The 23,494-nt window shown below is 37.6% G+C and overlaps 1 long non-coding RNA gene across 1 annotated transcript; it reads left to right on the plus strand.

Moving 5' to 3' along the window:
• Positions 1 to 3,520: 3,520 nt before the first annotated feature.
• On the plus strand, positions 3,521 to 23,494 carry LOC129626593 (uncharacterized). Its single transcript, XR_008702056.1, has 3 exons — positions 3,521 to 3,592; positions 15,559 to 15,846; positions 23,141 to 23,494. It is a non-coding gene; the product is annotated as an uncharacterized LOC129626593 (long non-coding RNA).

Here is a 23,494-nt window from a genome sequence, read left to right on the forward strand (position 1 = left end):
TCTTTCTCAAGATTGCTTTGGCTATTCAAGGTTTTTTGTATTTCCATACAAATTGTGAAATTATTTGAGTCTTATTGAAATTCATTATAGGTTTAAAGATGTAGGAATCACATTAGGCTGTTTAAGCTTATGTCACTTGCACCAACAATACTTTTCTATGAATCCCCCTTATTCCTTCCAAAAACTTTATAAAGCTCGAGCTTCCAGTATGTGACTTACTCTGCTGAACACAGATCCCTGAAACATACTGTCCAGCTCTTGCCCTGTTTCCCCTCAGTTCTTTGTGGGACTCATGTGATTGATCAGTTAGTTAGAAAGTTAGAAATCTGGAGAACAAGAATAAGGATAATAACCATTTATCAAGTGTATGTCATGTGCCGAGTGTTTCTGTTATATAACTAATTTTTATAACAACCTGTTGAAGAGGTTACTGTCATCCCATATCACCAATGAGGAAATTCAGGGTCAAGAGCCTATAGTAAACAGCCCAATTTCATTTACGCAGTGCTTATATGTGGCTCATAATCTTTTCACTTATGCATTCTCTCATTCAGTATTTCATTATACTTTCACAAAAGCCCAGTGAGAACACAAATGGCAAGTTGAGATTACAGCAAGGGTCAAATAGTCAATTAAGCTCTGTTTTATGTGATTTTGCATCTAATTCTTTTCAAATCTTCTCTCCTCCAGGACAAACAGGCCCCCTTCCTTTAACTCTCTCTGGAAGTACAAGGGTTTCTAGAACCCTTATCATAAAAACCTCCTCTCAACACACTCTGTTTGTTAATGTTATTCTTGAAATGCTGCTCAGATCTGAACCTATTAATAATTCTAGATGTAGACCAAAATCAAAACCAAACAAACCCTCATTCAAGATACTTTTATTTGTAGATGGTCAAAGAGAAAAATCACTCCAGTTAGAAGTTTTATTACTAGCACCAAGCGCTAAGCCTAGCACAAGTTGAACATTGAGATTTTGAAGGAACTTGGGTTGTGCAGTTGAGTGATATTTATTTAGTGCAATATGAGAACTGTCTACAGGTATCTGAAAGGTTGTCATGTGGAACTAGGATTCAAGTTGCCTTCATTGCATGTAGTAACCTTCTACTACTAATAATTATTACTGGAGAAGGAAATGACATCCCACTCCAGTATTCTTGCCTGGAAAATCCCATGGACAGAGGAGCCTGGTTGGCTGCAATCCATGAGATTGCAAATAATTGGACATGACTTAGTGACTAAACAATAATAAATGATAACTATTAACAATGAAGCACTTCCTAAATATCAGCTAAGTATGTGACCTGGAATATACTGTATTCCCTATAAGTTTATTATTTTGGAATTATTAACATTTTGAAACTATTATTTCTATAAAATACAAAAAGGCAGCTGAGGTTTGGAGAATCAAACTACTTAGGAGTAAGCAGTAATAAGAATCAAATCCATAGCTCTGCTCACTAAACCTAAAATAGTGAAATTACTGAAATTTGGACCATTTTTATTTCTTCCTAGGGCCTAGTTTCTCATCTGTAAAATGAGCAGTTTGAATCCTAGGGTTTATATACGCAGTTGTGTGTTGGAGCCCTTGTGGAATTTGAAAGATGATGGTTTTATTTTCAGAAATTTTGGGAACTTGTCTTAAACAGCATCATTTTTTATAATTATGAGACCCTACTACGTAGCTCAGGGAACTCTACTCAATGCTCTGTGGTGACCTAAATGAGAAGGAAATCCAAAAATAGGAGATATACGTGTATGCATGGCTGATTCAATTTGCTGTATAGCAGAAACTAACACAACATTTAAAGCAACTATACTCCAATAAAAAAATTTAAAAGAAACACAGCACCATTGACAAACTATATAGATTGCACCTTTAACATGTTACATTAAAATAAAGTACTCAAAATCATTATTTTCTAATATTTGACTTCATCTGACTATGATCTATTCTCTTTAGGATAGTGATATTACTAGCTATTGCACCTCCATGGGGGAAATATTATAAAATAGCTGTGCTACTGATATCTTTTCTCATTCAGTGGGATCATTTTATAGCTTAATATCTGCCAGATGCGAGTATTTACATGATGAAAATTGACAAATACCACTAATCAAAGTTTGGTTTATTGGGGTTTTTTGGGTTTACTCTTTTGTTGATTGTATTGCCTTATGAAAGGAAAAGAAAATATAATACAGACTAAAGGTAAAATGTCACATCTATAGGCATTTCATCTGAGTTGCACAAAAAGTAAAGAAATATCTCCCAATATTTGAAAACTATGATCCAGTTCATAAAAGAAAGCTCTCAATGTCTTTAAATGAGAGAAGTTCCAACCAAGTTTTTTTTTTTTCTATTTATTAACACAAATGAACATTAGATGGTAGTTTTCATTTGTCAGTTGTGATAGGTTAGCTATAGTGAAGAATTCAGTACAATCATTGAAAATATTTAGTGAAAGTCACTTGGCTTTAAAGAATTTATAAGTTATTTTTATTTAACTTGAGCTACATATCCGTTATAGAAATATATATGTTGTTTGGTTGTTAAGTTGTGTCCAACTCTTTTGTGACAGGACCATAGCCTGCCAGGCTCCTCTAATCCATGGGATTCTCCAGGCAAGAATATTGGAGTGGGTTGCCATTTCCTTCTCCAGGGGATCTTCCCAACCCAGGGATCAAACCCATCTCTCCAGCATTGGCAGGCGGATTCTTTACCAGTGAGCCATCAGGGAAGCCCCAAAGTATATCTGTTTATATATAAATGTAAATATTTCCACAGACACACTGGAGCTGGTTGGGAAATGCTTACTTGTACACAGTTAGACTGCATATAGGCCTCTCTCATCTTTGATAGTTCCGGAGCCTAACAAGAACCAGCAGGTAGAGCCCACAAGAAGCCAAGCACTGTGAAGACCTGGAGGGGTAGTGAGGTCCCTGTCACTATGCTGATGACAGAGCCACTTCATGGGGGAGAGGAGGACACGCATGATGTTGGGTCTTCTTCCTCTCCAATCAGAATGCTTCTTAGTAGCCATGGAAGAGGACACCAGTGTGAAAGATGGGGACGTGTATCAAGGAGGCAGCAGCTGATGGCTTGTGAGACTTTCAAGAGTCTTATTTGTTGATATTCCTTCATAAATGGAAACTTTCTGTGTGGCCAGGGTCAGAATACATGACTCCTTGAGCCAACTTTCTCCACTTCTGTGTATGATTTCTCAATAGCTGTGCATCTTAGGCATTATGTATTAGTCTCTCTCATGAGAGTTTAAGCCTCTTGGGTCTGAAGACTGTGTCCAGCTATAAGAGTTGCTCAAGAAAATCATTGCTTTTCTCTTTGATCTGAGTGAATTTGGAGGGAAATCAATATAAATCCAATTTGTTCTCTGTTTTAGTTCCTCAAACTCTAGAACTGCACAGAGATTATAGAAAACCTCTCTATTAATAAGTTCTCCCTACTGCCCCATTTATAAAAACAGTGGCTTTCTCTTCATCAATAGACAACATCCTTGTATGTTAACTGAAGATTACAATGTTTAACCTTCATGGTTTCTTAGAACTTCAGGACCACATTCAACTGAACCAACCAGTGAGTATATTTTCTTTTTATTGACTTGTTATTGATACTTAACATCCATGAAAAGCCAGGTAGAGAGAATTTGAATGTAAAAAAGCTAATTTCAATTGAATGCCCACTGGGTTTCAGGATTATTCTAAACACATTATGTTTGTGCATATTCAGTTTAAATCTTCACCCTTCTAAAAGGGAATCAATAGGCTAAGAGGTTATGATGGCTTGCTGCTGCTGCTAAGTTGCTTCAGTTGTGTCTGACTCTGTGTGACCCCATAGATGGCAGCCCACCAGGCTCCACCGTCCCTGGGATTCTCCAGGCAAGAACACTGAAGTAGGTTGCCATTTCCTTCTCCAATGCATGAAAGTGAAAAGTGAAACTGAAGTCGCTCAGTCCTGTTGGACTCTTCGTGACCCGATGGACTGCAGCCCACCAGGCTCCTCCATCCATGGGATTTTCCAGGCAAGAGTACTGGAGTGGGGTGCCATTGCCTTCTCCATGATGGCTTACCTGACACCAAACCAAACACCTTGTAGGTGGCAGACCTAGGATTTGAAGCCCAAGGCTTCCCTTGTGGCTTAGCTGGTAAAGAATCAACTTGCAATGCAGGAGACCTGGGTACCATCTGTGGGTTGGGAAGATCCCCTGGAGAAGGGAAAGTATTCTGGCCTGGAGAATTCCATGGACTACAGTCCATGGGGTCGAAAAGAGTCGGACACGACTGAGCTTCTTTCACTTTCACCTTCATTATAAATACCATTGTTTTTCATATAAATCCTACTAACTCTTTGTAGAAAGCTTCTATTTGCAAATAAATGTTTTAACATATATCCATAGGATAAATATTCAACTGTTACTTCTTCATAATTACATATATATTTACATATTTTGTAGCTTATGCAAGTTTATTACATCTCCTCAAACAACTCTTTTTTTATACTACTGATTAAAATAGGCTACAATATTTATCACAATTTGGCTAGTTCCCAAATATCTGGATTCCACACTCTGATATATATGTGTTATATTTTTCTTATTGTATTTATTGTGGCCTTCTAAGGTATGTGGTCCCACAGGTTGAAAAACTCAATTCTTTGTGTCAATAGCTTCTAGCTATAAATTTCTTTATCATAATTACATATTATAGGAAGATTATCATAGTGACAAAACAGAAAAAAGAGTATTTGAAAAAAAATGTAGAGATTACTTTGGCTGTTTTCGACTGACTCAAAGACATAAAGAAGAAACCAAAACTGGAGGAAAAAATAGACACATTCTGGATTTGAGCCGTTTAGCCCATTAAACCCAGGTGCACACAGTATATTCTACAAAGATTTCTCAAAACATTATAACCCACAGCCTCCTTGCATATAATTAAGTTCGGTTCCCTTTAGTCACTGTCTGCTTTCTCTAAGTGCCTCATCTTCATCTTTCCAGAAAAACACTTGCTACCAATTCTAGCCCTCAAGACCCTAACCGTAGCACCAGTGGCCCTAGGAGTGACCACTAGGGCACGAGGTGCAACAAGGTTTTTCTTGTTTATTTCGAGCCATTGTGCCTAGAGTTGTCAATACCACTGAGGGTATGATATGGATACTCTGCCACGATTCATGTCAATCAAGACCTCCCAAGAACCTGAAGAAACATCACGTGTGAAACCATTCTAATCATTCAAATCTCGGTATCCCTTGTAACTTCCTTACTTGTGGACAGCTGCTGAATTTGTCCTATGTAGCCTTAGCTCTTAACATCTTGTATGTGTGTGTGTGTGTGAGAGAGAGAGAGAGCGTTAGTCACTCAGTCATGTCCAACTTTGTGACCCTGTGGACTGTAGTCTGCCAGGCTCCTCTGTCCATGGAATTCTCCAGACAAGAATACTGGAGTGGGCAGCCATTCCCTTCTCCAGGGGATCTTCCCCACCCAGGGATCAAACCCAGGTCTCCTGCAGTGCAGGCAGATTCTTTACCATCTGAGCCACCAGGGAATAGACGGGTATATGTGAAACTGTCATTAACTGAAGTCTCCAGAAAAAAAACAAAAACTTAAAAAAAAAAACCTTATACTTTTAAAGTATTACTGGAAGTCAGGACCCAGAACTGCTGAAATGACTTTGCACATACACTCTTGGGAATTCAGTAATGGAGTAAACATAATTTGATCTTAGTCTCAAAGATAACTCCATATACATCAGCGGTCCCCAACCTTTTTGGCACCAGGACCGGTTCTGTGGAGGATAATTTTTTCCATGGACCCCGGGGGCTGGGAGATGATTTGGGGATGATTCACGCACATCGCACTGATGATGCACTCTATTTCTATTATTGTTATTACATCAGCTTCACCTCAGAGCGTCAGGCATTAGACCCCTGATACACATTATTCTGGTATAACTTACAAATCCCCCTAAAGCTGTATTCTGGCAATTCTCTACATGCATAGGTTTGAGGACACTTTCCTAAGAGGATTGAGAAACCAGTAACTATCTTTTAGAAGGAGAGTGATAACCCTGATGCTTTAAGGGCTTGTAACTGATGGAAACAAGAGTAATTCTGAATAATATTCAGAAAGTATATGCCTAACGAGCTTTAAAAAAAAATGGTTTCTAAGCCAAACTGGTGAGTTTTCCTTAAGGTACTTCTAAAAAGTTTTGAGAGACACAAAAGAAAAAAATAGAAAAGAAAATCTTCTCAAAGCAGTTTATACTTTGTTGTCTCCCTTGAGCATTTCAAAGAAGCTATTCAAAGCTAGTACATTTTAACATATAAACCAGGACTATGCAACTAGCCCAACTATCAATTTATGTTCTTTTTTTGAAACAACGTGTATTTTACAATTCACTCTCCCTTTTGATTATTACAACAATGACTTAGAATAATGTTTCTCTTAACTCAGAGGCTGTATTCTCATTACTCATAGCATCGTTGGTCATTTTTTTCCCCACCAGTGTTTGGCCCTCTACAGCAGGTATGGGGTTTGTGTTTTCACAGGCTAGTCTGTCTAATAAGGGCTTTAAGGCAGCACTAGTGAATATGTTCTCCTCTCTGTCTCTACTAAACGGCCACTTCCTCAATTTCCACTTCTACAAAGCTGGAATAATGTCACCTTCTCTGGTGGATGCTAGGAGGAACAGATGAACTAGCTCTTGGCATATGCTTTCTGCTTTGTAACAATTATTAGTTACTAACCCTGTCCTCTTCTCCATAGTCCTTTCCTATCTGTCCTTATTGCCCCTTTAGCTGTGGTGACTTCTGGGAAGTCACCAAAATCCACTGCTTCTGGATTTTTATTAAGAAGGGCTTATTCTCCTCCCACTTCCTGGGCCTGTTTTCTCAATTGCAAAAACACTTCTGAGTTATGATTCAGTCTGATTATCTTAGCATTGCTTGTAGTTTTTATGTAGTCTAGCTTTATTTTCAATGTACTGGGCTGTGATCTAAACAAATATTTCTCACATTTATCTATTTTTAAGGTGATATTTTAAAATTTAAAAATCAAGGTAAATATAGTATTATCCCAGATGGCAGATGAGGAAGTGGAAGCACTCAGCAGATACCCACTTTTCCCAAAGCTGTACAGCTATTAAGAAGGAAACCAGGAAATTGGACTTTAGATGACAAATCTTCTCCACCAATTCAACCCACTGTAGTGGCCTCTTGGGGCATCATCATTTCTAGGATCAATTTCCCTGGCTGAGTGGTGTTGACCATTCAGCACAGGTGCTGTGGCCATTAAAAAGCATTTCCATGGTCATTGCTGACTCAATTTCACTCACTTCTACAGACACTGCTTTCCTTCCTGTATTTATTCTCTTCTTTACCCCCTTCCTCTCCTTCTCCTTTTTCTTTCCAGCAATAATTGTGTTCTAGGAGATATATTCAGGATTGAGGATTCAGAAAGAATAATAAATTGCTGCTGGTCTGAAACATGACACAGTGTAATTGAGCAGAAGGGCAAAGGTAGATTGGATACAGGAAGACTATAACATCATGCATTATGTTCCCATGAGAGAACAAGAGAGTTAGAGACACAGAACACACACCAGGAGAGTCACACGGCCAAGCAGAACCATAGAGACAGGAAACAGAGGGGACAGAACCGTAAACTCTCCTTGGGGAGCCTTGGGGAAGGTTTCCCAGAAGTTCATATTTGAGCTGAATCTTGAAGTAGAGGAGGCAGAGTTTCATGTAAAAATATGGGGCATCCTAGACAAAGAGAAGACTAAGAAGGGGCCCTGTTTTGTGTCAGGAATGGAGCATTTCCTGGGACAATCCTTGGGGAAGGAGAGAAGGACTTAAGGTTGGAAAGGGGACTTTCAAGCAACATCTAAAAGGTCAGTGTGTCCATACTCAAGATATTTTGATCATTTCTGGTAAACACTATAAAGTCACTGAAGGATGGTCGGATTTATCTTTTACAAGCTTACCTTGCACATACTCTGGAGAAGAAACTGGAGTGGAAAACTCTTTTGAGGAGGTGATAAACCTTTAGCTAGAATCATCAAGATGAAAAGGGAGAGGGCTCAAATCAATAAAATTAAAAATGAAAGAGGAAAAATTACATAGAAATACAAAAGATCATAAGAGACTACTATGAACAATTATATGCCAACAAAATGGGCAACCTAGAAGAAATGGATAAATTCTTAGAAAGGGACAACCTTCAAGACTGAAGAAAAATAGAGAATAGAAAATATGAACAGGCCCATCACAAGTACTAAAATTGAAAGTGATTTAAATCTTCTAACAAGCAAAAGTCCAAGACCAGATGTCTTCATAGGTGAATTTTAACAAACACTTAGAAAAAGATAACACCCATCCTAAAACTCTTCCAACAATTGAAGAGGAAGGAACACTTCTATGCTTATTCTATGAGGCCACTTATCACTTTGATATCAAAACCAGACAAGGAGACCATAAAAAATGAAAATTACAGATCAATATCACTTATGAACAGAGGCAAAAATACAGTGCTAGCAAACCAAATCCAACAATATATTAAATGAATTACACACCATAATTAAGCAGTATTTATCCCAGGGATACAGGATTCTTCAATATCTTCAAGTCAGTGTGATACACCACATTAACAAACTAAAGAAAAAAAAAACATATTATCATCTCAATAGATGCAGAAAAAACTTTTGACAAAATTTAACACTGATTCATGATAGAACTTTTCCCAGGTCTACCTGCATTGCAGGCAGATGCTTTATTTTCTGAGCCACTAGGGAATCTCAGAGGAAACTTACTTATAAATATAATAATATAATATAAATATAATAAAGGCCATATATGACAAACCTATAGCTAACATCAGACTCTACAGTGAAAATCTGAAATCATTTCCCCTAAGATCAGGAACAAGACAAGAATGTCCACTCTCACCACATTTATTTAACATACGGAATAACCAACAAGGAACTACTGTATAGCACAGATTCTACTCCATATATTGTAATAGCCTATATGGGAAAAGAATCTAAGAAAGTGTGTGTATGTATATATATACACACATACACATACACATATATCACTATATATGTATAATGATTCACTTTGCTGTACACCTGAAACTTACATTGTAAATCAAACACACTCCAGTGATAATTTAAAACAAATATATTTTTAGCTTGCAGGCTTACAAAAACAGACAGTCGTCTGTACTTGATCTACAAGTTATAGTTTGGGGACCCTTACTGTTCAGCAAGGTGATTAAAAGTGCAAACTTTTAAAAAATATTCAATCTCTTAAGCAGACTATTTGTTTCCAAACTGCTCCTGTTGCCAATGGTGCATTTATATGTCCAGGTCAAAGAAACATTTACTTTGATCCTGCTTTGTTCTCTTATCTTTCTATCCTTTTCTTAGACTAGCTTCTTAAAAGAGTAATCTGTACTCCTTCTCTGTAGCAAATTGTGTTTTACAGAAATGGCTTCAATAATGCTACTAGTCTCTGATGCTCTTCCAGAATCATGCTGCCTCCCTTAACCCCTATCAAGAAGTAGTATTGGTGTTCCCTCCCCTTGAAACTGGACAGACCTCTGTGAATACAACTAATAGAATGCTACATAAGTGATGCTATGAGATGTACAACCTGGATCACAAAAGATAACATAGCTTCTGCATGTCTCTTTTAGGATCTGTGCCTGTAGATCCTGGGACTGCCATGCATGTGATGACTATTATCTCCTCTTAAAGGCTTTCATTAAACTTCTCCAAAGCAGATGTGGACACAGGCAAAGAAAGAGCTGTCCATGTGTATTCTGTGACTATGGTATAAGGTATATGGGGCAGAGAGTTAAAAGCTTAGGCCAGTGATGTCAGCAGAGCTATTTCATGGAAGATTTAAATAATAGGTTTTGGATCTCAGGCTGGACCTTGAGGGCAGTGTGTGGCCGTAAGAGAGTTTTATGGGTAGGAGGACAATGGACAAGTTACTTTTCCAAAGGGACCACTCTGATTGCAATAATAAGACTGCATTAGAAGGAAGCAACTGTGGTTTGGAGACATCATCTGCTGAGAAGCAAGCCTCTGGTGTGGTTTGAATAGGACTTAAAGAAGGGCAGTGGTCATGGGCATCCATATGGGAATTAGGATCAAGAGAGATTCCGGAGACCAACTAGGAAGAAGAACACTGCTTATTTAGTTAATCGGACAATTGATATTTTAGTATCTTCTACGACAGATATATTAATAGAATAGATCCCTCTTTTATATAACTAAACCCCTTAGCCTTTCTCTTTCTTTTTTCTCCTGTCAATATGCAGTGAGGTTCCCATGTTGGTGGTTTATCTCTGTTCTCTTAAGCAGACAATGGGAAACCGTTCCTTGAAAGCAAGATGCCACAGATAAGCTCCCAGCTGGCCCGATGTGGTGAAAGGGCTTCTGGGCTCCTCTTGCGTAGCACCTGCCCCTGTTAGCCACAGACCTGGTCCCCTGAAAACACCATGGGAACTCTGTCCTGAGGCATCTTCCCACTGTTATCTTGACCCCATCACTGTGTTCTGGGTTTTTACTCTGGGAGATTAAATCTTTACATGCCCGAGTGGAAAGATTGTATCCTTGTAATTTTTCACCTATATAATTTCTCAGCTGCTTTAGTTTTAACCAGTAGTATTTATGGCCCAACTGTAATTTAGAATACTTAGAGAATGCCAATTTCAAAGGACAGCTCTTTCAAATTGCCACTCAGAGCAGCTTTCTGAACAAGTGTAGTGAAGTGTGGTAAAATTGATCATTTCAGTCAACTAGATTTTTAGGTTACTCACTTTTTACTGCTCTGAAAGAGTAAATGAAACATTTGAAAGCTAGAATCAATCAATTACAGTCTAAATGTAGATCAAGGAGGAAGATACACAAAAAGCCATATTTATACTTTCTTTTGTAGACATGAACCTTGTAGAGGTCACTGAAGTTCTATTATAGAATGTTCATTTTACATGAAGTGGAAGTCACTGCTAAAAAACAAACAAACAAAAAATTCCTAACAAGATCCTTGGAATAGAAATTGGTGACAATAAATTAAAAGGTTGATATGAGACAACCGAAATACTCCAGTCAGGAAAGGGAAATGAAGTGAAAGTCGCTTAGTCGTGTCTAACTCTTTGAGACTCCTTGAACTATACAGTCCATGGAATTCTCCAGGCCAGAATACTGGAGTGGGTAGCCATTCCCTTCTCCAGGGGATCTTCCCAACCCAGGGATTGAGCCCAGGTTTTCCTTATTGCAGGTGGATTCTTTACCAGCTGAGCCACCAGAGAAGCCCAAAAATACTGGAGTGGGTAGCCTATCTCTTCTCCAGAGGATCTTCTGGACCCAGGAATCGAATCGGGGTCTCCTGCATTGCAGGCTGATTCTTTACCAACTGAGCTATCAGGGGGCTTTGTGAAATGAATACCTAAGCAGACCTAATCAAGTAGTGGTTTTTAAATAAAATCATTATTAATCACTGATTCAGAAAGTTCTAAGTCTTATGTAGTAGATATTCTGTGATTTTTCATTTCTTTTATTCATACCCGAGAATAGATTATAAAGTTTAGAGATTATAAAAACGTCTAGTAAAAGATCATGTTTTCTCCTTCAGTTCTGTTCAGTTGCACTGCTGCTGCTGCTAAGTCGCTTCAGTCGTGTCCGACTCTGTGCAACCCCATAGATGGCAGCCCACCAGGCTCCCCCATCCCTGGGATTCTCCAGGCAAGAACACTGGAGTGGGTTGCCATTTCCTTCTCCAATGCGTGAAAGTGAAAGGGAAGTCACTCAGTCGTGTCCGACTCTTAGCGATCCCATGGACTGCAGCCTTCTAGGTTCCTCCGTCCGTGGGATTTTCCAGGCAAGAGTACTGGAGTGGGGTACCATTGCCTTCTCCATTCAGTTGCACAGTTGTGTCCAATTCATTGCAACCCCATGGACTGTAGCATGCCAGGCTTCCCTGTCCATCACCAACTCCCAGAGCTTGCTCAAACTCATGTTCATTGAGTCGGTAATGCCATCCAACCACCTCATCCTCTGTCGTCCCCTTATCCTCCCTCCTTCAATCTTTCCCAGCATCAGGGTCTTTTCAAATGAGTCAGCTCTTTGCATCAGGTAGCCAAAAGATTGGAGTTTTAGCTTCAGCATCAGTCTTTCCAATGAATATTCAGGACTGATTTCCTTTAGGATGGACTGGTTGGATCTCCTTGCGATCCAAGGGACTCTCAAGACTCTTCTCCAACACCACACTTCAGAAGCATCAATTCTTCAGCGCTCAGCTTGCTTTATGGTCCAACTCTCACATCCATACATGAGTACTGGAAAAGCCAGAGCTTTGACTAGACGGACCTTAGTTGGCAAAGTAATGTTTCTGCTTTTTAATATGCTGTCTAGGTTGGTCATAACTTTTCTTCCAAGGAGCAAGCATCTTTTAATTTCATGGCTGCAGTCACCACCTGCAGTGATTTTGGAGCCCAAGAAAATAAAGTCTCTCACTGTTTCCATTGTTTCCCCATCTATATGCAATGAATTTATGGGACTGTATGCCATGATGTTAGTTTACTGAATGTTGAGCTTTAAGCCAACTTTTTCACTCTCCTCTTTCACTTTCATCAAGAGGCTCTTTAGTGCTTCTTCGCTTTATGCTATCTCTTCGATACCTGAAGAAATCAAAGCATCACTAACAGTAAAGTAAGGTTAAGAGTAAAGTAGGATTAGAGTATTTCTGATATTTTTCTTTAATCTTCTAATATGTACTTTGCAATTTCAAATTTAAAATCTTTCAAAATTTTTCTCACATTAAAAAAATGTTTTCCTAGGGGCAGTAAAAAAGAGGATGTAGGTCAGAATTTGATTGGGGATATCCAGCAGTAGTTATGATGGTATTTTTAACTGCCCAAGAATGGTCTGCTTTTAGGCACACCCTTGAGACATTGTCTACCTGACACCTTTTCCACACAGCCATCTATGACCAGTTCAGGCCATAGCTTCCCTCTCTGTCCTGCCACAGCAGTTGTCTACACTGGTCACTTAAAGCCCTCTTTTAAATACTAAGACTTCTTTCATGATTCAGCAGGAGCACCAGACGTCTGTTAGCAGGTCTAGATCCTGCTTCTCATATCACCACTTGTAGACAAGCATATTTCAGTTAAGTGTATTAGCCAGGGGGACATTGGGAAAACAGCGTCCACACTACGGAGATTCACAGAGGCAACTTAACGCACAGGTAGAATTTGTTAAGACAAACTGGAGACGGTGAGACAGCCAGAGAGTAACAGCAGCAGAAGGCCACTGGCAACAGAGGGGTTGAGGGAAGACGGGGAGACGTTAGTGTACCAGAGAGCAGAAGATGAGACAGGAGGTGCTAAACTGTGATGGGGCTGCCGTGTGGGAGCCCGAACCAACGAGGGAGGGTCTGTCTGGAAAGGATTTGGAACCAACTTCAGAAGAGATGCAGCTACCATCAGAAACACTGCCAGAAGCATATAGCAAGAGGGGAGAAATCCCCTGCTTTCTCTCCCCTGCTGACTTTGCACTTTTCCACCAGCGTCACCCAGTGGCCACATCTGCCTGGAAGCCAGCTGACAAGAACACCTGGAAGATGTAATCCCCAGTGCTCCATCCAGAGCAGTGGGTGGAGTCAGGGGATGACAGGAAAGATCCTGGCACAGCAAGCCATTCACCTTGTGAACCGTTGAAACTTCCTCAGTCAAATTTCAAAGCAATGCCTTTTTAACTTGCTTTTTAAGAGCATCTGAAAGTATTTAAACAACGTATTGACCAGAGACGTATTAATATGTCTTTTGTTGTTTAGTCACCAAGTCATGTCCAACTCTTTGCGACCCCATGGATTATAGCCCACCAGGCTTCTACCCAAACCTTAGTGACTAGAGTGTTTCAATATTCACTTACATAACAAATCGCCAGCCACAGATGTTAGTTTCTGTAAAAATCCCCTGGTCAATAATGTGTTAATTTGTTGATGGGGGGTAAAAATGGAAACTTTGAGAATACTTTGGATTAATATTTTAAAGATTTAAGATATTCGATAATGGAATTTCAACTTCTAGGGAAATAGAAAGTCACAAATATACAAGCAGATATAGGGACAAACATGTAGAACTCAATATTCATAATACTGGAAGTTAGAAGCAACCTAAGATAGATGTGCTATTTTCTGGGCTCTGAAGTAGAAGGGACAGTTTCTGCCTCTTGAGGGTATCGTATTCATTAGAATCAGTCTGCACTAAAGGACCTTGAAAGGAGGATGAAGTGCTATAGCGATCCAGGGTGAGAAGATGGTAAATATTTGCCTTCTTTCGGCTTCTAGATAAGTATGCATGGTGTGCACATTATATGAAACACAGAAAAGCTAGGAGGATTTTTAAAAATATCTGTATCCAAATAGGAAAATTCTTCCAGATGAAAACAATAAATTAATCTGCTTTCAAAATTTCAAAGCTCACACAGGAAAGAAAGACTGAGGTTAGGAGGTTAGGAACCTAGGTGGAGTAGCAAGAGGTGACATGCGCGTAATTAGCATCCAAGTGCCCTGAGAGTTCATTCCAGTTCTGGTTCTGATTCCAGTGGTGACCCCGTCCAGGCCTCCACCCCAATTTTCTGCTGCTCATAATGAAAACCAGAGCCAGTCCACATACACTGGCTGGGCATTTTGCAAATGAATGAACCAGCTTTCCCAGGATCTGAGGCCCTGTGTGTAACTCACTCCCCAGCCTGCCCACCCCACTGACAACAGTTAGCACAGTCAGACTCCATCATATTGAAGTCATGCTTCAAACTTCCTGTAACACTTAAATTAGCTGCCTAGCTTTGCACTTAAGATATCCCCTTGTCTACCCTGTACTGTCCTAAATGCTTTATCTTTCATGCTCCAAAATGCACAGTCCTTGTAAAAAAAAAAAAAAAAAAAAGCTCACAAAAAATACGAATTGCAGCTTCATGGCTTCTGTTTGATCTTTTACAATTAGCTTAAATCCCCTAACTAAGGAACATGAGTAACATGAGTGAGGAGCTTAGCATATGTTTTAGGCCATAGTAGGTGTTTAATACATTTTTGTTTTTTAACCTTGTTCCTATCCCTTCAATATGTCCTTGGACCCCAAAGGAAGGTACAATTTACCTTTCCTACAAAATATCTCATTTGTTCACCCCTTATGTCTTGGCTCATACGTTTTTGCCTGGAATATTCATCCCTGTCCTTCACGTACAGTTCTGTTGTGACTTTAACTGAAATGGGAAAGATACTAAAAAAAAAAAATTCAAGACCATGTTTTCTGTATTGCAAGTCACCAAAACCTTTTGACTTTGAACGGTATCTTTTTAACTTGTGTTTGTCTTACCCTCCATCTTCAGTGTTTTACCTATCTCTCTGAGACCAAATGTAAAACAATGCTTATATAAAATGAGAACAGATCTTACAATTAGACAGACATACCTAGGAAGTGCTTGAGACATTTTTGCTACATACTGTTGAAAGGAATGTTTCCTTTTCAGCAGGTTGGGACCATTAGCAGGAATGAAAGAAATATCCTAGACAAAGGAAGAACTATTCCAACGCCAGCCTCAAGCTGGAATGTGTTCTAGTCGAGTCCCTTTTCTTGCTTAGCAAGCACTGAGCTTCCTGTTTCTGGTTTGGACCTGAAGTGGAGGTTCCCAAATACCAACAGGAAGGTCATACTTGTGGTCTCCCTCCCTTGCTGAAACCCTGCTGAAGCCTGAAGCACTAGAATTCCACGTGGGTGTCATTTTCTCAAGAGACTTCCAGCTGCAGTTCCCAGACCAGAGGTGGGTCACTGTACGCTCTTAGATCCATAACCATTCTTCCTCTTTTACTTTTCTGAGATTCCATTATTATCTTGCCAAGTATGGGTTCAATAATTAAGAAGAGTTCTTGTGGGGAGGGGGTGGGATTTTTAAACAGAGGATAGAATCTCAATAAGTGAGTTGTGTTAGACTTCTGCATAAATCTATCCACTTATACACAAATATTGAATACTCATGATATGCTAGTTATTGTCTTCAAAGAGGGGTGTCCTTTCTAATTTTGAGAATCCACGTCTATGAGCTGTAGAGAGGCAGACTTCAGATGTGTAAATCAGATTATTACATAAATTCATTCATTCCACACATGTTTATAAAGACCCTGTGCATACTAAGTAACTGTGGTAGTCACTGGTGTTCCAAAAAGTGCTAACACTTTATCAAGTGCTAACCATATTCTAGATGCTTTTGCATATGTGATCTTAGTTAATTTTCACAGCAATTCTGGATAGAATCACCTCTATTTTATAGTTAATAAAAGTACACTTTGGAGAGGTTTTCCAACTTTCACAGAAAACACAGTCAGATCTAAGATTTAAGTCATTACTTGAACATTTATCTACTGATGGACATTTGGATGGCTTCCACCTTGGGTCTGTTCTAAAAAATATTCTTGTTCTTTTGTTGCACATGCAACATTTCTATTTTGGATATACCTAGTAGTAGAATTGCTGGGTTATAGGATATGCATATATTAAGCTATAGTACACATACCAGTTGATAGTTTTTCTCTACATCATTTTTTATAGTATGAATTAATTGATGTGAAGTGAAAATCACTCAGTCGTGTCCAACTCTTTGTGACCCCATGGACTATACAGTCCATAGAATTCTCCAGGCCAGAATACTGGAGTGGGTTGCTATTCCCTTCTCCAGGGGATCTTATGAATCCAGAGATCGAACCCAGGCCTACCTGCATTGCAGATGTATTCTTTACCAGCTGAGCCACCAAGGAAGCCCAAGAATACTGGAGTGGGTAGCCTATCCCTTCTCCAGGGGATCTTCCTGACCCAGGAATTGAACTGGGGTCTTCTGCATTGCAAGTGAATTCTTTTACCAGCTGAGCTACCAGGGAAGCCCAACTGATGTAGCAAATTGTATTTCACAAGGACAGATACAACAATATGTCCCATCCCACACACTTCTTATATTACAACCTTGATGCTTCCTCCAGCAAGTGGTGTATTCTAGCTCCTTCTGCTTGAACCTGAATGGGCCCCTGTGGCTTCCTTATCAAGGTCTTGTTCAACAGAACAGTCTGCAATTATTGAAATGTGCTGCCTATACAATATCCCATCACTTCATGGCAAATAGATGGGGAAACAGTGGAAACAGTGTTCAGACTTTATTTTTGGGGGGCTGTAAAGTCACTGCAGATGGTGATTGCAGCCATGAAATTAGAAGACGCTTACTCTTTGGAAGGAAAGTTATGACCAACCTAGACAGCATATTAAAAAGCAGAGACATTACTTTGCTAACAAAGGTCTGTCTAGTCAAGGCTATGGTTTTTCCAGTGGTCATATATGGATGTGAGAGTTGGACTGTGAAGAAAGCTGAGCGCTGAAGAACTGATGCTTTTGAATTGTGGTGTTGGAGATGACTCTTGAGAGTCCCTTGGACTGCAAGGAGATCCAGCAAGTCCATTCTAAAGGAGATCAGTCCTGGGTATTCATTGGAAGGACTGATGCTAAAGCTGAAACTCTAGTACTTTGGCTACCTCATGCGAAGAGTTGACTCATTGGAAAAGACTCTGATGCTGGGAGGGATTGGGGGCAGGAGGAGAAGGGGACGACAGAGGATGAGATGGCTGGATGGCATCACCGACTCGATGGATGTGAGTCTGAGTGAACTCCGGGAGTTGGTGATGGACAGGGAGGCCTGGCGTGCTGCGATTCATGGGGTTGCAAAGATTCGGACACGACTGAGTGACTGAACTGAACTGAACTGATACAATATCCACTAGCCATAGTGGATACTTGTAAGGTAGCTAGTATAATTGTAGAACTGAACTTTAGTTTTACAGTTAAATAGACATATATGTTCGCTGGCTGTTGTACTGGATGATGTAGGCTAAGACCAACAGAATATTGTGGAGTTGTTGCTGTGTGATTAATGCCATATGATGTATTCTTTTGGAACACAGCCACTTTATTGTAAAAAAAAAATCCCAATTAATTGGGAGTTTCAAGCTGACTGTAGGAAGTATCACATAGAGAAAAACCTAGGATTATGGATCGTAGGCACAGCTGAACTCCCAGTAGCAATCAAACCCAGCTCATCATCCTGAAAATGGGATCTGTAGCTCCCTGATGAGCTGCTCTGCCTGATGCTGAACAGTGCACACAAGCCATCCTTCCTGGTCCCTGCCTGAATGGCAGATTCATAAGCAAATACATGGTTTTGATCCTTTTAAGCCTCAACTACAATCAGCTTATTAAGCTGTATGTCTGGTTAGACTGGGACTGTGGTTATATGCATTTCAGATCTTTGTACTGGATTCTCCACATTTCTCCTCTTTTTCGATTCTCTTTACAATATTTTGTATTTTGGAGTGGTAGTATCAGAACTTACCCCTAGACAATGGAATCTTTAGCTGTTCCTTATAGTGTACAGCTCTTACTGACATTTGATCATTTTGCTTATCTTCTGTGAGTTTGGCAATGACCTAGAAATGATGCTTTATCTAGGACCTACTTTTATAAAGCAAAGGAGCACTTTCAGTGACCTTGCCTTTTATAACTCTAAAGCAAGACATGACAACAACCGAAAGAAAAAGCAAACAGGGGAAAAAACCAAAGACATAAAATATAATTTCCTGAGCTGAAAAACAAAAAAAAAAACAAAACAGAATACAGAGGGTGAAATACACCATATACTATATTCCAGGTAAAAATTAAGAAACTAGGAAACCATCTGAACATACTCTGTGAAATTTTAGAAAGGTAAAGATAATGAAAATAATTCTCAATGTAAGGTTGTGATCAGTGAGTTAGGAAGAAACAGTTCATCTCCAGAGGAATGTAAGTAAGCCTGACCAGGACTTTTCCAGAAAATCATGGAATCATGAAGAATGAACTTTATGATTCAACAACTCTATTTTCAAACCATTATGGTAGACGGAGTACGTATGTGCACATATATTAGAGCAACACCAAGACATCCTCAGATATCTACAGATTCAGAAAGTAGTTGTTAAGGAGTATGTCTAAAAATATACTTGAAGGTATATCACTAAATACATAGGATTAACCTTGATGTCCTATAGACCCACGTTTAAGAACTTGCTCTGCTTCATTCTAGTTGAGAGACCATAAGTCTTTACATTTTCTCATCAATTTCCAGGTTGATGCTACTCTTACACTCTAGCGCAGTGTGCCAGAACATGACTAACCAAAGTCTTTGACAGTAAAGGGAACTTTGGATGCCTTCTTGTATTCTACAGCATGTGCTTAGTGTCTGGGACATCATAAATGGTGAATGAAGGTAGGATAAATGACAGATTACAGGAATGATTACCAATACAACTACCTGCTTAAAACATATGCTAGCACTCAAAACAAGTTAAGAAAAATGATCAAGGCTATGAAAAATATATTGAAATACATATAACACTGAATCGAAGAAACAGGCAGAAATACAAAAATAAGACATTAGAATAAACAACCAGGTATATCGAGGTGATAAATATGAGGATCACTTTGCTTAATCTCATGCAAATGAATTTGAAATTTTGACTATAAAACATAATGTTCTAGAAAATATATGTAATGAAACAAGAGATTAATAAATTTGTCAAAAGCCATCTCAAAAAGCATCAGCATCAATTTATTTCAAAAGTAAATTTTTTTTTAGTATAAATGTATTTATTTTTTTAAATTTTATTTTATTTTTAAACTTTACATAATTGTATTAGTTTTGCCAAATATCAAAATGAATCCGCCACAAAATTCTAAAAAATATCTAAGGAATGCAATTAAATTGTTTGAAAGCATAAAGGAAGTGAAAGTTTCTAAAAGGTTTTTAACAAATATAGGAAATTTTTGGTAGAAAATGTAGTAAAGGCAGAATAATAAAATAAAACTACAGATGGATTTGCCTAATGGATATTGATGTAAAACTTCTAAAATGAGCTAGCTAATCAAATTCAGCAGCTTATTTAAAGATTGAGAGATACTCTTCAGGAGTAATTCTTTTAATAAATTTAATATATCAATATCTTTTCCATATTAATTACAGGTCAAGGCAGAAAAACATGTTTGATGCTAATGAAGTGCTTGGTAAAAATGCCAATATCATTATAGATTAACAAATTTGTATAATACTTAATTGGCAATGTGCCTAATTAATAGTTAAACATAAAAATGTTTCCATTAAATAAAGAAATAAGACAGGGATATTGATTATCACTCCTATTACCTAAAATTCTGTGGGAAATACTTTCCAATGATTTGAGAATGATAAATATGAGATTATAAAAATTTTAACATAGAAGTAAAAATTTAATTTACAAATACCTAGATAATTGCATAAATTTGTAAAACCCAAAATCAACTGGGAAAACTGTTGTGAATGATGGAATAATTTAGTAAGAAAAATTTAAAAACTGATATTGAAAATACTGTTGGCTTTATTTTGTTCAAATAAGATGTACTTATGTTAAATAAAAATCAGTTACTAAGTAAATACCCAGAGATAGGGGTAAGTAGGAATGTACTAGATTTATGTGAATAAACTTTCAAGTGCTCTAATAAAAAGGACACCAAAAATGAAAAAAAAATTTTTTAAGTGATCTAAGAAAGATTAAAATACATTTTGAATGGGAATTGATGCCCAGTTCTATTTAAAATAATATAATACTGTAAGGATTCTAATTTACCCTGTGTTAATGTATAAATTGCATGTGATCCCAATAAAATTACCAATAGAATTGTTTTTTATAAAACTAGGCATGATAGGTCTATAGTCAGGTAATGATTAGGCAGAAAATTTTGTAGAATATAAAGGAACAAATGACATTTTTACATTTTAAAAAGCTTCTGTAAGAGCTTGGTACTTTTACATTGTATATAAATAAAGAAACAAGATAGAGTCTTGACAAAGATTCAAATAATGTGGATATTTAGATTATGGTAATATCAGCATTTTAAATCAGTGTGTTAAAGGCAGAATAATCAATAAATGATGTTGGGACAATCTACTGAGAAAAGAACAAATTATCACATACAAAATTTAGCACTTTCCTGAGAAAGAAAAGTGAAAAATAAAGGAATCAGAACCCTTGACTTCAGACTATACTACAAAGCTACAGTAATCAAAGGCAGTATGGTTCAGGCACAAAAACAGAAATACAGATCAATGGAACAGGATAAAAAGTCCAGAAATGAACCCATACACCTATGGTCAATTAATCTTCTTGACAAAGGAGACAAGAATATACAACAGAGATAAGACAGTCTCTTCAATAAGTGGTTCTGGGAAAATTGGACAGTTACATGTATTAATAGAAGAATGAAACTAGAACATTCTAACATCATACACAAACTCAAAATGGATCAAAAGCCTAAATGAAGGCTGAATACTATAAAACTCTTAAAGGAAAACAGAACACTCTCTGACATAAATCACAACGTGTTTTTGAATGTACCTTGTAGCTTAATGAAACTAAAAACAAAAATAATCAAATAGGACCAAATTAAACTTAAAAGCCTTTCACATCAAAGGAAACCACCAACAAAATGGAAAGACAACCAATAGAATGGAAGAAAATATTTGCAAACAAAGCAACCAACAAGGGATTAGTCCCCAAAATCAGCTCATGCAGCTCTATGTCAAAAAAACAAACAAGCAAACAAAACCCAATAAAGAATGGACAGAAATTCTAAATAGACATTTCTCCAAAGAAGATATACAGATGGCTAAAAAGCACATGAAAAGATGTTCAACACTGCTAATTATTAGAGAAATGCAAATCAAAATTACAATGAGATATCATTTCACGCCAGTTCAGGATGGTCATCATCAAAAAGTCTACAACCATAAGTAACTGGGAATGGTATGGAGAAAAGGGAACCCTGCTGCATTGTCGGTGGGACTGAAAATTGCTACAGCCATTATGGAGAACAGTATGGAAGTTTCTTAAAAAACTAAAAATAGAACTACTATATAATTAGCAATCCCATTCCTAGGCATATGTCTGGAGAAAACCATAATTTGAAAACATACATGTACTCCAGTGTTCATAGCAGCATCGTCTACAATAGCCAGGACATGGAAGCAACCTAAATGTCCACTGACGGAGGAATGGATAGAGAAGATATGGTATATATATGCAATGTAATATTACTTGGCCATCAAAAAGAAATATTGCCCTTTGCCACAACAAGGATAGACTTAGAGGTGATTATACTAAAAAGTTAATTAAGTCAGAGAAAGATAAATATTATATAATATCTTACACACTACTATACATAGAATAATAATCAACAGGGACCTATGGTATAGCAAAGGGAATACTATTCAATATTTTGTAGTAATCCATATGGGGAAAAAATTGGAAAAAGAATGGATATATATATATATAAAACTGAATCACTTGGCTGTACATGTGAAACTAACACAGCATTGTAAATCAACTACAGTATACAATAAAACTTAAAAAATCCCAAATTTATCATTTATAGAAATTTACCAATAATTTAGTATACAGATTTTTGTACTTAACAGCAGTCACATTTTTCTAAGCGAAGTATTTAATTCAGAAATCACAAGACATTGATGAATATAACTTCATAAAAATTTGAAATTCTACTTGCCAAGAATACTAAATAAAATTAGTATAATATAAACAACTTGGGAAATACTTGTAGCAAATATGATAGGTAAAAATGCATAAATTTCTTAAATAAAATTCTTACAAATCAATTAATGAAAGACACTAGCTCTATATAAAATGGACAAAAGCACAAATGTTCAATATATATTTTTAATTTGTATTTATTTTTCTAAAGATGTTAACTTCCCTCAAATCAGAGAGGTATAATGAAACAAAAATTATTTTTTTTACAGAGTAGATATAATAAAATATTTTTGGTTCTTGTGAGACTATATTAAACAACATTCTCTCTCCCAAACTATTGTTGGGAACATTAATTAGCATAATCTTCTTGGAGGGCGACTTGACAGTATTTCCTAATATTCTTAAAACACAATTTATTTTAAAGTGCATGCATCATTTAACAACTTCACTTTCATCCTGCAGGCAATCAGCACATGTCAAAGGAACACACGTGAATCAGTTCTAATGAAGCGGATGAACCTAGAGCCTATTAACAGAGTGGAGTAAGTCAGAAAGAGAAAAACAAATATTGTATATTAATGCATATGTATGGAATAGAAAGATGGTACTGATGAACCTATTTGCAAGGCAGCAATGGAAAAATAGACATTGAGAACAGATTTGTGGACACAATGGAGTAAGGAAAGGGTGGGCTAAATTGAGAGAGTAATATGGAAACACATTACCATATGTAAAATAGGCCATGGGAATTTATTGTATGAAGCAGGGAGCTCAAACTGGTGCTCTGTGACAATGGGATGTCATAGAGGGATGGGA

The sequence above is a fragment of the Bubalus kerabau genome, chromosome 14, assembly GCF_029407905.1.
Source record: "Bubalus kerabau isolate K-KA32 ecotype Philippines breed swamp buffalo chromosome 14, PCC_UOA_SB_1v2, whole genome shotgun sequence".
In the NCBI taxonomy this organism is placed as follows: Eukaryota; Metazoa; Chordata; class Mammalia; order Artiodactyla; family Bovidae; genus Bubalus; species Bubalus kerabau.